Raw genomic sequence first — 13,953 nt, 5'->3', positions numbered from 1 at the left:
TCCAAAAACGCATTCACAGAAGAATGTTCGACCAATTGTCTGGGCACTGTGACCCAGCCAACTTGTCACACAAAATCAACCATCACGGCATGACAGTCAGATATCCCATAGCTGCGAGGTCATAGGCATCTGGGTCAGAAGGGGACTCAGTACAGCTGCCCTATGGGACCCTCGGCAAATCATTCAGTCACTATGAGCCTCAGATTCCTCATTTTAACAATGGGGGTAACAGTCTCTACTTCTCAGAGTCATCAAGAGCCTTATATAATACAGCTGGCTCAGAGCTGAAATACATTTGAGTTCCTTTTCAGGGCACAGAACATGTGTTTTCCCTTCTGCCTGTTGCAGTTTTTGAAGCTATGGTTGTTACAGTTATTTCGGTTTCTGCTGGATTCATTTGTTATTAAACACATCATTCTTGAGCACATACTATGTGCCAGGCACGGTTGTGGATGGGGAACCTAGCATCGTGAATGAACAGAGCGGAGCTCTGCTCTCTGCAGCATCCGGGCCAGTGGGGCAGGGAGGGCAGACAAGACAAACAGCAAACAAGTAAACAAACAAAATAAAGTGTCATGAGGAAGGTACTTCCAGGCAGTGGAATAGAGCAGGAGTAGGTGAGCTGGTTGGGGAGGGACTCAGGGAAAAGGCAACATCTGAGCTGTCCTGCAAGCAGAAGGGGGGATCCAGCCTAGGGGCTGCATTCCCAGCAGAGGGAACCACAGGGGCAGAGGCCCTGAGACGGTCAGTGGACGTGAGGAAGAAGAGAAAGGCTGGTGTGTGGCTGGAATATGGTCAGCTGAGGGGAGAATTTTGGAAGCTGCGGTCAGAAACACGGGTGCTGTAGGGGGAAGGGGAGGCTGGGCTGTTCATGTTCGGTCTTGTAGGTCAGACTAAAGGGCTAGGTTTTAGTCTCACTACACTGAAACTTAGTTTGGTGCAGGGTTTAGCCCAAGGCAGTGATACAGAAAGATTTTTAACAAATCACACATGCTCAATCCATGTGGGTCTAGCCCATGCGTTGTAATGTACTGCAAGGAGCAAGAACAGGCTCAGGAGGACTGGTTAGGGGGCTACTGCCCCCATCTGCCTAAGGAATAAAGGTAGCTGGGACCAGGAGGGGCCATTGAAATAGAAAGATGTGCATGGATTGAGGATGTGATTTGGAGGTTGAGCCATTGGTGTCGGAGAGGCAGGTGAAAGAGGAGCAGAGAAGGAATGAGTGGGTTTAACCTGAGCAGGTGGCAGATGGTGCTGGTAAAGGCAGAAGCAGCACATGTGCTTCTCTCCTTGTACATGATTGGGTGTGTGGGTTGAGAAAGGGAGGTGCGGAATCAAGAGTGTTGTTTGGCTGTGCTAAGTGTGGGAGGCCTAGAAACGCCAAGCCCAATGCATGATGCCAAGACAGAGGTCAGGACTGGACAGTAAAAACCTGGCATCTCAATGGCCCACATGTAGCATTGAACGCTATGAAGCAGGATGAAGTTAACCAGGGAGAGGTAGTTAAAGAAGACAGTCTGCTGAAACTGGGGTCCACACACGTTTAGACTCGAATGGAGGAGGAGCCAGGAAAGGAGACTGGGGAGAAGCCATCACCGATTGAGGTGACCTTGAAGCCAAGAGGAGACAGAGTGAGGGGTGAACTACAGATGCTGCTAACAGATTAGCTGAAATGAGGAGAGAAAAAGACCGTTGTGTTGGATGGCTTGTTGGGTCATTGGTGACCCTGGCAACAACAGCCTTAGGGGAATGTTGGGGCAAGAGCCCAGTTGAGGGATGGCCAGGGAGAGGATGGGATGGGAGGGAGTGCAACACCCGTCAAACTTCCCAGAGCTTTAATGTGAGGGGAGCAGCGCAAGGGGTCTCTGGGGTCGGGGGAGGGTGTAGGTGGTGGCGTTTACCACGGGGGATAATCAGACATGCTCATGGGGTGTCCCGCCAGAGAGAAGCTGGCCCCACTGGAGTGAAGGAGTGGAATCACGTGATGAGGCAAGAGGGGCTGGAGGGCAGAACACGAGGAGGAGGACTGCTTTCCTGTCAAGCAGGGGCACTTCTTTCAGTGCCGGAAGGGCAGCTCAGAGTGTGGGGCCCAGTGCTGGTAACTGGGTAAACGGGCGGACGGGAGGAGAAGGGCGTCTCTTTAATCGTGGAGGTAGGAGGCAATTAGGAGCTTCGTGCATTTAAGGAACGGGAGAAAAACCAGTACAACCAGGATATGGTCAGCAAGTGGGAGAGTGTTGGTAGCCGAGGTCGAAGATGTGGAGGGAAGCAGCCAGCGAAGAGTTGCTGTTGAACAGAGAGGACCACTGAGGGCTGGGAGAAAAGAGGAAGCACCTGAGGTGGTTATTTTGGAGGTGAGGGAAGACAAAATGCTGAAGAAGTGTAGAAGAGTCCTCAGGTCGTGTTAGGTGCTGATTTTGAGGATGGAACCCAATCCAAAAACATATTCCTTGGTGTTGCTTGGTTGTTGGCTTGAGGCGAGCTGATGGCTGAGCATCGCTAGAGTTTGTGACTGGCCGGTCAGGTGAAAAGGTGTGGGGTTGGGGCAGGTGAGCAAGTGGAGTCTAAGCTGGGTGAGGAGGTGTATCTGCTCTGAAAGCAAACAGATGGAGCTTGGAGAATTTAACTGGAGGAGAGCTGGATGAAGGTACTATTTGTAGAGACAGGATGGTCAAAGCAACAACAAGGAATGGTGATGCTTTCAGGGACCAGCTGCAGTAAAAATCCATTCCCACTCCTAAATCTTATGGGGCAAAGGGAGGGAGTGGTGCCACCAGGGCCCAGCAAGGGCTTGGAAGAGGGACTTCCTACACCAGCTGCAACCTCAGAAGCCACCAGAGCTGTGATGAACAGGGGATGGGGTAAGACCTCTCCTACCCCTACCTCTCTCTGATCTCCTGTCCATGCTGTCCGTTGACCCACCAGGAAACCTGAGTGCAAGGAAACCAGGTGTGTGGTCCCCAGAGGTCAGACCCTTGGGCCACAGAGCAGGAGGTGGCAGAGAGCGTAAGGAAAAGAACCAGCCCAGGAGGAGAGAAGGGGCATGAGGAAGATGACGGAGGATGCGGAAATAGTCTAGTGACACCCCCCGGCTAATAGAAGGGTTGCTTGAGGCTTCGAAGGACGTCATCAGTTCTTTTTCTCCTGCCAAGTTTAGCACAGGGCGCTCCATGTAAAGACCCAGCAAGTGTTGGACCCAGTCGGGTGGTTGATGGGATGAAGGGCTTCTGGCTGCCTCAACTACCTCTGGTTAGTGATTTATGAGATCAGCATCCTCTAAATATACTGTAAGTTTCAAGAGCCCTGCATTCTTACCTGCTTTAAACCCAATAATTCCATAGCTCATGTTGAGTCAAAAAATAATTTAAAGCATATATTTAAAACCCCTTGGAGTTGCCTCATGGCTCAGCAGGTTAAGGATCCAGGATTGTCACTGCTGTGGCATGGGTTTGATACCTGGCCTGGGAATTTCTACATGCCACAGGTATGGCCAAAAAAATTAAAAAATAAAATAAAACCCCTTAACGCACAAGTTGCCATGCAGTTTGTAATGGGGAAAAAAGGCAACACCCGGAGACTCAAGCAGTGGGAGGATGGCCGAATAAACTAATGGCCACCACCGCTAAATGGAGTTTTCTGGAGAAGTGCAAAAGGATATCTGTGAACGATGTATCAGAGCAACAGCAAGGGTGTGTCCCGTGATGTTTAATGAAAATGCAAACTCGCATACACAACAAAATCTAAATTATGAAGGAAAAGAAGACAAAAACTATATACAGGAAATGGAATGGGGAAAACCCACAAAACTGAGATTATATGAGTGTTTTTCCTTTTTATTTTATTTCATTGAATATTTCGAATCTTCAGTAATTTTATTATCGTATGTCCTTAAGGAACCAGTGGTAGTCTGGAAGTAATGACGCCTTTTGCAAAAGTGTCCATGGAATTTGGCAAGTGGGACTCTTTCAGCATTTTCTCTCTCTGCCTCAGTTGCTCATGTATATACCTTATCTTTTTGTACCTGGGATCTCAGTTCAGAAAGATGTCTCATATGCACTGGAACTTGGTTGAAATAGTATTTAACATTTGAGATTCCAATGTTTTGTAGCTCCAAACATGCCTCTACCCCCATTGGTAATATCTAGTGAAAAATCTAGAAGAATTCAGGTGGCCACTAGAGTATGTGAAATTCTGGAAGTTCCCTGGTGGTGCAGCAGGTTAAGGATCTGGTATTGCTGAAGCTGCAGCTCAGGTTCATCCCTGACCCAGGAACTTCCGATGCCAGGAGGTGGCAAAGGGAGGGAGGGAAGGAAGGAAGGAAGGAAGGAAAAAGAACGAGAGAGAGAGAAAGAAAGAAAAGAAGGAACGTGAAATCCATATTCATGAGTTTCAGGGATAATGCCACTGCATATTTTAAATATGACCTAAATTGAGATGAAACAGGGAGGAGGTGTTTGGCCTGTTTTTAAAAACCTCCTCTGTTGAGTCTTGATTCTGGAAGAGACTATTAGTTCAGGCTGCTAGAACAGAGTACCATTAACCAGGTGGCTCATAAACAACAGATGTTTATTTCTCACCATTTTTGAGGCTGGAAAGTCCAAGATCAAAGGCACCAACAGATTCAGTGTCTGGTGCAACTTTGCTTCCTGGTTCATAGCTGGTGTCTTCTTGCTGTGTCTTCACATGGCAGAGGGATGAAGATTGATGCACAAGCTGCCATGCAATTTGTAATAGGGGAAAAAAGCAAACAACTGAAGTCTGAAGCAATGGGAGGGCACTAACCCCATTAGTGATTAGGTGACCTCGTCGCCTCCCAAAAGCCTACCTCCTATGCCATCTCACCGGGGGTTAGGTTTCAACATACAGATTTGGGGGGAACGCAAACTCTCAGTCCATAACAGAGACTGTCTTCCAGGAAGCACTGAGTGGGTCACACATGGAACTGCAGGGAAGGGGCTCCTTCTTAATCTGTCGGCCCTTCACAGGCTGAGAAACATACGAACTCCAGGGAGCTCGACAGTTTACTCGGGAGATGCCCAACAACCTCAAGTCTCCAGGTGGCTCCAGCTTCTTTTCACTTTGGGTTTTGAGGGACAATTGGAACCTGTGTCAGGTTGTACTGAGCTCTCATAAGTTGTTCCGTGCCATGTATGTTAAGGTGGATGCAACTTTTTATTATTACTTATTTGACGTAATATTTGAAGGCGCGCAATAGCATCTGGAAGGGTTTTTCCAGGAGGTAGTGATTGAGCACCCAGGAATTCAGCCATTAAAAAAAAGGCATTGCTTTAATGTTCAGCTTTGTCTCTCAGGCTTGACAAGAATACCCCTCATTCTGTCTGTCCTGCGCTGCTCTCTCCTGTATCAGTCTTAAAGAATAAGTCTCTTGAGGTGAATGTTTCCTACGCTTCCAGAAACTTCCACTCATGCAGACTCCAGACTAACACCTGGGAAAATCGCCAGCTTTATTCATCCTGAGTAGCTTTACTTCAGAGTCACAGTAGGTCTGAGGGAGCGTCCAGTGTGATGTCCGTATAACTGCCACTCACTGAGCACAGCTGCCCTGCTAGGAGCCATGTGCTAAACTCTGCATTTGACTTACAGCATTTTGCCCTTATTAACAATCCCATGTAGAAGGTATCACCCTTGTTTTACAGATGAGGAGGCTGAAATTTGCGGAGGTCAAATAACTCAGCTAGTAAGTAGCAAAAGCTGACCCCCAAACCCTGCGTGCTACCCTGATTCCTCAGCATCCATCCCCTGGGGTGCTACGAGCTCTAGACCACCAAGGACACACCCCCTCTTAACGAGGCTAGGTCTAGGTCTGTTCTGCCTGATGCAGCAAGGGAAGATGTCCCTCCCACCCCGCCCAAATTTGGGGACTGTCTCAGCAGGGAAAGATGCGTTTACGCTGGATGATTCTGAGGATGAATTAGAAAAGGGGAGTCTAGCCCCAGCTTGTTGACAAGATGTGGCGCAGCAGACAGCTGGTACCTCACTCATCTTTGTTCAGAGGAGGAGGACTGAAGGGGCCCGGGGCTGCCATTAGCAAGAGAGCAGCCACCACCCAGAACCATCCTGCAGAACACTGAACCGGCTGAAATACGGCCCCAGAGAGAAACCTTGTCTATGCAGCCGTGTCATGACTAGCTGGCCACTGGCTTTTATTTTGTTAGGAGCCTCACAGTCTTCCCATCAAAGCTGAGCTTCATTGTCTTACATAAAAATTACATGTTGACTGTACTAGGGGTTGGTGATGCAATAGTGAACATGGCGTGTCCCCCCAAAAAAGCCTGGCAGCCAGCAAGTCTTCTAAGGAACCAGGGAAGTGGGGTCCGTTGCTGAGGGCTCTCTGCCCCCACTTCGCAACCAGGCTTTGTGCTGTTTGTTAACTCTGCCCCTTCCTACCATTGGTGATGTTTGTGATGGTGACATTAAAGAGGCAGACACCTCCACTCCAGCCCTGGTCGCTGCCCTGGTTAGCCACTGGCATGGCCTCCCCGCAGAACCAATGGAGCAGCCCAGCCCCGGGCTCCTCCCCTTCTCCTTGTTACCCCGCCCCTGGCCCCTGCTGAGTGCGCTTTCTCACGACTCAAACCTGCTCACCAAGCCTGAATCCTCCATCCCTTCAAGGAGCATTCGGACTCTGCTTTCCTCTCACTCCCCTGCCTGATCAGCCTTAGTTCCCCGTGCTCCCCCAGGTATGGGGGTGACACCACCCCAAGTCACCTCTCGTGCCCCCAGAGATGTGGGCTCACATCCTTCTCCTGCTGTTTGGAAAGCCCTGCCCCAGACCATCCTCCGGCAAAGTAATTAATTATTTATCCTTCACACGGAGCAGCGCCTCCTGCCTGCACCCACCTCGGGCCTTTTCCTGCCGCCAAGGAGCAGGGCTTCCTGTCCGCTCCCGCTGGCCCGCGCTCAGAGGAAGTGTCCCCAAGTGGCAGTTCATTATTAGCATTTTTGTGGCGCCTTCTCACCAGACCCCTTGCATTTTCTCTCCTCTCCCACCATCAACCCTAAACACACAGAAGAGAAAGGGGCCTTAAAAATGCCAAGCTGGCCGCACCCTCAGCCACCAAAAATTCCCTTGCTCCTAGAGCAACCCTCAGAATCCTTAAGCTGGTCCCTCCCCAGAACCAGTCCAGAACGGGAACAAGGCTTTCAGCAGCCTGAAGTGCAGGCATGGGAATGGTGCCCGTCTACAAAATGGGACGAAAACGCAGATGACAAACCTTACAATAAGTGTTCAGCCACGCAGTAAAATTCTGATTTTTCAGTGCTTTAAACGTTATTTTTTCAAATATAATTCTTAAAAAAATTCTTTCTTGGGAGTACCCATCGTGGCTCAGCAGAAACAAATCCAACTAAGAACCATGAGGTTGCAGGTTCGATCCCTGGCCTCGCTCAGTGGGTTGAGGATCCCGAGTTGCCGTGAGCTGTGGTGTAGGTCGCAGATGCAGCTTGGATCTGACATTGCTGTGGCTGTGGTGTAGGCCGGCGGCCACAGCTCCAATTTGACCCCTTAGCCTGGGAACTTCCATATGCTGTGGGGCGGCCCTAAAAAGACAAAAAAAATTTCTTTCTTTGGTGGCCCCGCTTTGCTGGCACTGCATCAGCTCCTCGTGGTTCCTTGCATGTCTCCCCACCCAGGGGCTCATAGCACCGGCCACGCTCCACCGTAAAGAGCTGTGGACACATTTGTTTCCTGTCGTGTCTCATGCAGGACACCTGCACCCCTGAAGACAGAGATGGTCTGTCTTGTCCACCTCGGTCCCCTGCTGCCTAGCAGGCTGGGGACGCTGGCCCCCAGTGGATGTGTGTGGTAGATGAGGGTCTTCCTGACTGCATGCTCATCTCCTCGCTGAGACGTCTGCCCCTTAAGACGCAAGCCTGTGAATATCCATCGTGATGTCCGGCAGTTAGCACGGGACTTGTCACATGGTAGGTCCTCAGTCACTGTGTCCCATGAAATGAACGAGCGAGTGAACATTTTCCCTTTGATCGCATGGCAAATCATTTTAAAACCACGAAAAGGAAATAAAATAATCCTGTGTTCTTTTATTTGACTTGAATAGACAATTATAATCTCTCCGGAATTTCACCGTTTTCAAGTCTCAGTAGGCGTACGGAATTTTTGGAAGCGCTGCACTTTGAGTTTTCATCACAGTTCAAATCCCCGTGCTCCGTGTAAAATGGCATTTGTATTCCTTGATCCGTATGGGGCCTTAGGCTCTCAAAAGACAAACAGCGTCTCACTGAAGACGCTTTAACTCTGCATCTGAGCAGAACCACTTCTCTCCTCTCCGAAGGAAGTCTTTGAAAAGAAGGCATTGAAATGACTGACCTAGCAGATAAACAGAGCTACCCTAGACTTAACCTTCATTACTGGGCGCTTGAAGCCCGCGTCCCCCATTGTCAGGGAAGGCTCCGGGGATGAAAATGCCCTTCCAGCTGTGAGCCCTCCCAGGAGCAGGCCTTCAGCTGTTAATCTGTGCTCTCAGCCTCCTGTCTCCAGCATCAAAACACAGCCTCCGGCACATCTTGAACAAGGAAATTACTGGGGAGCTGGAGTGCGTTCTTTAACAACTACTTGCATGAGAGAGGCTGACAGTTTTAAACGGGTGCATTTCCAAGTGACCTTGTCAGATGTTTGGACACGATGTGGGATGAAGATGTAAGCGGCCCTGGGTCCAAGGAGCGCACAGAGCAGGCGTGAGAAGCACCCAGGCAGCCACGCCGGGGACACAGAGCTGACACACACCTGAAGGGAGCCCCACAGGCAGAGAAAATTGCTCTTTTGAAGATTTTTGCCTTTAAGTTTCTCGGAGATTTTGTAGAACCCTGGCCTTTCCTTATCTGAAAAGTTGAGATTGCTCCTAGTCAGACGTTTTAAAAAAGTGATAAAATGAGCTTTCAAAACAGTGACGTCTTCAGGTTCTTTCTCATTTCCTCTGCTTTCCTTGTGCTGCTTGAGCTGCTTGGGGCTGAGTGGTAAAGATCCCAGCAGAGGCGCAGAGCAAGAGAGGGCATTTCACACACCTGGGAAAACCCAGGCCCTGTCTCCAGTCTTTAAAAAGAAAACTCCTCTGGAGTTCCCGTCGTGGCTCAGTGGAAATGAATCTGACTAGCATCCGTGAGGATGCAGGTTCGATCCCTGGCCTCGCTCAGTGGATGAAGGATCTGACATTGCCGTGAGCTGTGGTGCAGGTTGCAGACACAGCTGAGATCTGGCGTTGCCGTAGCTGTGGTGTAGGCTGGCAGCTACAGCTCCGATTCGACCCTTTGCCTGGGACTCTCCATATGCCGCAGGCAGGCCCTAAAAAGACCAAAAATAAATGAATAAATAAATAATTTAAAAAATAAGTAAAAAGAAAACTCAAAACTGCTAAGGGCAGAAAAGCCGGCAATGTCTCATCCTGGTTTAATGACCAGGACAACTTGGTTTATTCCCATTCAGATCTGGTTAACATTCTCAACCCAGATCACATTGAAAACAAGCACCCGGTGGGCCAGTCACTAACTGAGCCTGCCTTCTCTCTCCCTTAGTAGAAGGTTAACTGCGCATCTGCCAGGTTGCTGACTAACTGGCGGTCGTTAAGGTCGTTATAGCTTGGCCCAGCAGAAGGCCCAAATGGAGAGACGAAAGCCCATCCCAAATCTGAGAGATGAAGCCAGGGTAACTGCATATGTGCAGCTGTGAGTCTCCAAGCTGTGTCTGTTGGTCCAGGCAATCCGTGGGCTATTTTGATGCTTCATAGTTTGATGAGACTTTGTAGAGTATTTTGCAATATCAGTTCCTCCAGTCATTTTTTCAGCACTGAGTACGGGGAAAAGAGTCATCCTATAGCATTGCTTTGAAGTCATACAAACACAATATTTATGAATTGATTATTTATTTATTCTACTGTCTTTTTAGGGCCACACCCACAGCATAGGGGGGTTCCCAGGCTAGGGGTAGAATTGGAGCTGCAGCCGCTGGCCTATACCACAGGCACAGCAACACTGGATCCTTAATCCACTGAGCAAGGCCAGGGATCGAACCTGAGTCCTCATGGATGCTAGTCAGATTCGTTTCCACTGAGCCATGACAGGAACTCCAATATTTGTGGATTTCTGGGTACAGTGCTTCTCAAACACGCTGATGGTCAAGGGCAACTTAAAAATAAATTGCTATTGGCCCAGTCTTACCCTTGGAAGGGGATAGTACAGCAGATGGGGGAGGGCATGATATTCATGAGCACACTTCAAGGCTATGGAATCGCAGGCTATCATAGCTTGTTACAAGGCCGCTGCTGGACCCAGAGGAGCCATTCAGTAAATACTTGTGGACTTGGCACTGATCAGATAGATGCAGGTCGCAGCCTGTCCTGTGGCACCTGTTGTGTTCGGAACAAGCCTCAAATACAGTTCTCCCAGGAGGCGGGGTCTGGGGCAGCCCACCAGGGTTAAGGCCCATTTAGTCTCCCACGCCAAATTTTCGTCAGCAAATATTCTATTCCCCACCCACTGGAGCTACACAAATTAAGGACTTTAAATACAAATAGAAGGTTATATGTTATACTTGAATAATGGACAAAGTGACTGAATAACACATTATCTCTTAATAAATATGTTCAATTAAAACTTCAAGCATTATTCTTATTTACTAAAAATATTAATAACGACAAAATTCATGTTAACTTGAATGGAGCACAATAAAGGGTTGTATTTTTATTGTCATGCATGCCCTTGCATCTGTTCAAAAAGTTAATCTCCTGCCCAGGATGTATAAAATTAATAGACCTTAAGGGCGAAGGTTATTAGTATCTAACTCATATGATGCAAGAAATATCACCAGTTGAATATAATGACCAAATGCCAGATGCTGGTTAAAAACAAAATATAAAAAAGACACTTGCAACATTTAGATGTCAAACAAAATAAGATATGCTGGCTGTATTTTCATTTAGTTTATCTTAAACTCATCAGTTTAAAAGTCAATGGTGCGAGGGTGGGCAGAAACAATTTAAGAAAATCAACATATTAAAAGGCGTGAATGTATTAAATACATTATTCAGCAGCAAAATTGAGCGAGGCTGTATTTGCTCCTGAAGTTCTTACCACCACCAGAAAGGAATTCTTTCTCCCTTAATCTGTTTTCTGCTGCCTGATGTTACCGAGCCGTTCTGACTTATTTTACAGATCAAACAGGCTGAGCAAGATAATTACCTATGCATGGATGCTCTGGTGTAAGAGACATCTCAGGAGCAGTTCAACTTTTCTAATTTTTAAAAACAAAAGGGGCAAAAGAGAGGGGGAAAGGAGCAAGAGTGCTTAATGCACAGCAAATGAAATGCTAATGTGCACAAATGAATTTTGAAAGAACACAAACATTGCTTTGAAATTAATTATACCTCTTCCATTGTCTTAAAAAATGGAAGATTGAAACCTGTGTATCACGATGTTTACTATGGTTAATTTTCAGTTGTTTCCTTGATGTTTCAGATAGAAAGATTTGCACCTGCAAAGAAAAAAGGCTCTGAACAGACTGCAAACACTTCATCAGGAATGTTAGTTGTCAGCCTGCCCCCAGCACAAGGGAGCCTTGATGATATCTTGTGTGCCTTTGACTCCTTTTGATTAATAAATGCAAACAATTTTTCTCAGTAACCTCTGTGGCATTGTGTGCATGACAATTAGGGACAACCTCTGGTGAAGGGATGCTCTGAAGTCTGTTTCTGCTTCCTCTGCTGCAAAATAAATAGTTGATGTTTAATGCTTTTTGACAATTAGAGAATGAAATCTCTGCAGCTATGCAATTTCAGCAACTATTTATTATTTCTGTTCCCTGCAACGAGGGATCAATGTTTATGACAATTTTAACTCCACTCTGGACAGACAACTTGATTATTTCTTTCCCCGAGTTTCGTGTCCTATTATTGAATTCTTGGGTGCAGATATCATTGGCTTTTCACAAAATGGATTTGTGATGTTCCCATCAAAACAGTGTGTTGAATGGGTATTGTAAGGAAGCCAAGTGTGACTCTCATGGAATATTCCATGTTACCCCCCAGGGCAGAGACAGCAACTGGAATTTGTGGGAGAGTCAAGTTTAGTCCTGCTCAAATCCCCGGGGCCTTCCCTTTGGACTGGCTAGCTGTACCTTAGCAAGCTATGTCCTTGTAGCTGTCAGGGCACTGGGGCATGTCTAGCCTTCTGGAATTGCAGTGGTTAGACTCTGCTGCTGCCAGGGAGCCTCCCTAAAATGTGGAGCTGTCAGAGGGAGGGCAGGGCTGGGGCACTGCCCAGCTCCAGGAGGCACCATCCCCAGGGAATCCAGAATGGACAGTGGCCCAAGGCTGTGCAATGCAGTCAGAACTCCGGTATGTTTCTGTGCAGCCCAAGAGGTCATGGCCTGCCGAGGACGCCTGAGCACAGAGAAAGAGCCTGAACCTTAGTGGCACTGGCAGACATGGGTTTGCATCCAGGGTTGGTGATCCGTGGCTTCTGCTGCTTATCCATTCGTCTTTCCATCACTTGGTGATTCATTCAGTGATTGAGTACGTGTTCACTGGGCCCTTCCAATAACCAAGTCCCCCAGGGGCGACTGTGCAGAGCTGGTGGCCCAGTGGAAAAGAGGATGGGTTGGCGCATGTCTGAGTACGGGCTCCTGTCACAAAAGAGCACCAACAGGTAACTTAGAAGCGACGCAGATTATTTCTCACAGTTCTGGAGGTTGTGCGTAGGGGCTCATGGTGCCAGTGTGGTCGGTGTAGGGCCCTCTTCTGGCTTGCAGACAGACGTTCTCTCATGTTCTCACACGGAGAAAGGGGCGAGGAGGCTCTGGGGTCTCACTTGTAAGGACATGAATCCCATTCCTAAGGGCTCCATCCTCATGACCGAATCACTCCCGAAGGCCCCACCTCCTAATATCGTCACACTAGGGGCTTGTATTTCAACATGTGAATTTGGGGAGAGTGCATTCAGTCCATAACATCAGGCTGTGGCTGGGCAGCGGGTTAAGGACTAGGTCAAGATCTGCTCAGGGCAGGGGGGCCAACAGGAGGCTTGGTCTGAGTGCTGGGAGGCAGCGCTGGGACATGCTGGGCAGAGCTGTCCAAAGGAGTGGCCAAAGGAGGCAGCGCCAGCTTTGAGGCCAGGCCAGGCCAGGAAGTGTGTTCGTCTAGGAAAGGGTAAGTCCAGAGGAAGGGGTGGAAGGTAAGCAAGGGATCCGAGGGGAGGGGGTAGCCAACAAGAACACGCAGAGGAAGGGAGCAGGTGGTCCAGCAGGCAAAGTCTGGAAAGAGAGATTTCCTGGGATGTGGAGGGCAGGACTGCTGGGGGTTATTTTGTGCAGCTTGTGTGAGCTGATCCTGCCGGGAGACACAGCCTTCCTAGGGCCTGCAGAAGTTGAAGCACGGCCATGTTACTGTAACCACGGGACTGTCACTCTGTCTTGAAGCGTTATGGTCCTGGTAGAATAATAATACCTTCCAAGAGGCTGGTTGGGTGGCTTTAATGAAACAGTGTGTATAAAGCAGCGGGAGCAGAGGATGCTCTGACAAATGGTAGATAGAATGACCAATACTGTTGTGATTAATCTCGCCTGGACATAGCACTTCGGTGAGGGTCTCCCTTGGCTGAAAACCGTATGTTCCTCTCCAGCGCAACCGTCCGTAATTTTAAAAATTTGTCTTCATGATCTTGGCATCTGTGTATTTGTTACCATAACTCACCACAGATAATTTTTAGAAATCGATGGGGGTATGTTATAAGTAAATACAGTTATCCGGGATAATAAGTAGATTTCGTGTCCTACTGATGAATCGACCCATTCATCTTGTTTTCAAAGTGCTTTCTATTCAGAAAAGGATAAAATATCTGGGTGAAAAATAAGATGGACGCGAGAAGAATCTCAATTTTAGGTTATTTTTTTAGTTAAATGAATGGATGGGAAAAAGTACCCAAATT

Source organism: Phacochoerus africanus, chromosome 15 (assembly GCF_016906955.1).
Source record: "Phacochoerus africanus isolate WHEZ1 chromosome 15, ROS_Pafr_v1, whole genome shotgun sequence".
NCBI classification, from domain to species: domain Eukaryota; kingdom Metazoa; phylum Chordata; class Mammalia; order Artiodactyla; family Suidae; genus Phacochoerus; species Phacochoerus africanus.
This window is presented reverse-complemented; position numbering follows the sequence as displayed.